This window comes from Anoplophora glabripennis, unplaced genomic scaffold (assembly GCF_000390285.2).
Source record: "Anoplophora glabripennis isolate ALB-LARVAE unplaced genomic scaffold, Agla_2.0 scaffold411, whole genome shotgun sequence".
Classification (NCBI taxonomy): domain Eukaryota; kingdom Metazoa; phylum Arthropoda; class Insecta; order Coleoptera; family Cerambycidae; genus Anoplophora; species Anoplophora glabripennis.
Genome location: NW_019416793.1, coordinates 84,139 through 87,874, shown reverse-complemented (window position 1 = coordinate 87,874; position 3,736 = coordinate 84,139).

Genomic DNA, 3,736 nt, shown 5'->3' with positions numbered 1-3,736 from the left:
AAAAATACGATAGCATGACTTCTTCATTTATTGTCATTACTCTCCGTTTTTCCCTCCATTCGTTAAATTCGGCGAACACTTTTTCGTTATGTTCCCTGGATTTCGCTGGCAATAAATGGCTTCAAAAACAGCCACAGGAACACAACTACTTTCTTACATTTTTACCAAATTCAGATAGAACTGTTTATTAAATAATTGATAACGTACCATATATAATATATAATGATTGACAACGTACCATAGCAACCAGTAAGTATAACAAAACCTACCACGTTTCATTGCACTAGAAAGAAATATCAAGTCGTGCGAATATTTTTTTAATTAAATTGTAATAATTCTAACTCCACCAATATGATTGTGATCTGATTATAGATAAAACGTGGAATTGCATTCGTGTTTTAATTGCTTTTTATTCACTTAAGAATATTCTTGCGTGTATAGAATGCTATTTAAAACACTTATACAATAAATAACTATTATTGCTAATTAGTATCTACATAACAACAACGCATCGTCATGTTTTTGATGCCATACTTTTGTGACGTCTTTTTAAAAATGAAATTCCTCATTTTATATTTAAATTATGCAGACAATCAAAGAAAACTAAAACCAGTGCTAATACAAAATAGTAATACAAGTAACAGTAGCAGCAAAAGTAATAATTAATTAATATTATTGTCACGTCTTGGGGTTTTGACCTGCATTCAGCTGCTGAGGTAAAGGGTTGCGAGAGAAAGAAAAGCAAATGTGTGTAACAAATCGACTTTCGAAAATATGATAAGAAAGGTCTTATTTTAGGTGGGAGTTAATCACAAGCTTTGCTAACGACTCTGAGTATCGAGCATTAACTTTAGATAATAAGGAACGAGAAAGTGTTCGAAAAGTGCCTTATAAAGCGATTTATTTCAGTGTCCTAGTAACGGTAGAGCGTAATTTTGTGTTTTATTTTTTATTGTGAGATTATAAGAAACTCAGAAAATGAGGAATTTGGAACCAAAAACACCGTGTGGAAGAGGATCCTGGTACCAGCACTTGAAGATTAGCCACAAAACTTCAAGTGTCATATGCTGTACAAATCAGATGCGTAGACGGATTATTTACTTATTTTTGTGTATTTCGATTATATCTGTTTCATAGTAGGAACTAAATTTTGGTACTCAACAAAAGTAACATGCCAAAAAGAAGTACGTTATGGCGGGTGGTATGGAAATTTGGTTTTTAATAACCTTTCCTTTAAATTATGACATTTAACAACAATGCATAGCCCAGTTCCCAATTGTGCATGGACTGTGGGTAACGCGTGCCGTTGTTTGAGGTCATACTAGCTGATCCAGCGACGGGTTATGAAAATTATTAAAGAAAGGTTAAAAACAATTTTTCACCAAGAAATTCGAAAAAATTAAATATTGATACGTGCTTCTAAAGGTCAAAGGTGGCTTCGGTACAAAATGACTCCCATTTAAAGTTACTCCCTCTATGTATAACTGTATTTTTCTTACCGGTATCAGAAACCAACATTTTTTTGTAATTATAACATTTTTGGAAAATGATTTGAAAACATGATTTGACTAATATTTTAAAAATATTATTTCGAATATACGTGGACTATATTCAGGTAGCTCAAAACGGTAGAAAAATCGAAATCGAAAAGGCAGCAATTACTGCCAATTTCCGAATAACCCCTCCTTCCTCTCGCGTCCCATTCATTTCACAATATAACTCAATTACAGTCGTTACACAATTTTTTAATTAGTTTACTGCCATCTCCAGGACAATCGAATTTCTGAGCTGTAACATGGTTACCGGTTTTTAGTGTTCCGGTGTACTAGAGAGCAGTCAGCGTGACTTAAAAGGGTTTTGACAGCATCCAAGACGGCACTGATTGATGGTCTCTGTTTCGCGTTTGTTGCCTGATGGCTGAACTTTATTAAATCACGTTTCGTTTGTCACTGCGACATAAGCTAATTAGATTGCCGAGTTAAATGTTGTGCCCATTAGGCTCGTGAAAGGGCACCGTGTAAAAAGTTTAGGAAAGCAGATCACTCGTTATTGATTGGTGCGGAAAAATTGACGCGCAATTTAATAAAAATTGTAAAATTTGATCCTCCCTCACAACCAATTTGATGGCTGGTTTCGTGCGACTAAAAAATATTTATAGGGCTGTTTAAATTAAAAATATAATATAAATTTTAACAGGAAATTTTTTTTTTAATAAAAAACTAGTCATAATTTTTACCTACGACCACTACTGTAAATACTTAAAAATACACCGTCTGCGATCAAAGTAAGATTCCTATTACGTATGGTAAAAAAATCGCACAGTTTTCCTAGCAACCGCCTAGCAACGGTCAATACAATACTGTTTGTATTGACCGTTGCTAGGCGGTTGCTAAGAAAACTGTACGATTTTTTTACCAAGCTGTGCGATTTTTTTACCGTACGACGTAATAGGAATCTTCCATTGATCGCAGACGGTGTGTTTTTAAGTATTTAAAGTAGTGGTCGTAGGTTAGGTATAGTACGTAATACGTGGTGTAATGCAATTACGCACTCATAGAATTACGCACTCGCCGCTACGTGGCGTCGGGCGTAACTTTTCCATTCGTGCGTAAAATGCTTTTTACAACACTTATTACGTAATATACTATTTTTGCCTTATGAGGTAAATATCTATTCAACTATCCATGAAGGTAATAGGTAAACTGTAAGCAATAAAATTAATTTATGCAGCCTCTGTAGTACAAATCGCCTTTTTTTTTCTGTGGTATGCATGTTCTAAATTCATTGTTCATGTGACAGCTCTATTAGCTTTTCTGGGCAAAAAATAGACTTAGAAATTCAACTGATGCTATTTTTAATAAATTTGTCATATTTTTAAAAATATAATCTAAATGGCCTAGTTATTATACAAAGTGTCTGTTATGCTGCGAACCAGGAATGCATAACTTTTTTGAGGTCAGAATTTTCATATTCTTGGTATGATTTTCTTATGCTTAATTCTACACAAGAAATGTGTTCTTATTAACATTGAACGGACTACTTTATTTACAAAAAAGAATGTAGAAAAACTCCAAGGTGGATCCAATTTTTTCAGACACATAAAAATCACTTTCACAAACTTAAATAATTTCAAAAACTAAATAAAATGCATGAAACAAAAAGTTTTCAAATTAAACATGGTGGCAAAGTCAAGAGAACGAACAAACTTAAAGATCATCCAGAGGAAACGATAACGGTTTCTTTTGAAATAGCCGTTTTGCATTGAGAATTTATTCATGCATAAATTAACAAAATTTTTCATGAATTGATTCATCAATTTATTCATAAAGGGTTTGGTTTTACATTTTGTAAATTTCTTTGAAACAAAAATTTCCAACATTAAAAGCAAATCATAGCAGTTAAAATCAAATAGAAAATGAACACAAATTTCCTTGAACAAGTTGATTATTGCTATTTTTTAAATAGATAACATAAAAAAGTAATACTACTTTGCAAGTTCAAGTTTCTTGTTTTTGAAGCGTGTTGAAGTAAACATATAAACAAATAACTTCAATATTTTTGTTGGTACCTATTTCTGAACGTCACGAAAATTAGAACATGAAAAACTTTAACTACTTCAAGATTACTAAGTCGTATACACCTTGGCTTACTGATACTATTAAAGAACTTCAAAAGAAACGTGATCGAGCTTTAAGTAATTTTAAACAATCTAAAAGTATTCAGGATTGGTGCTGCT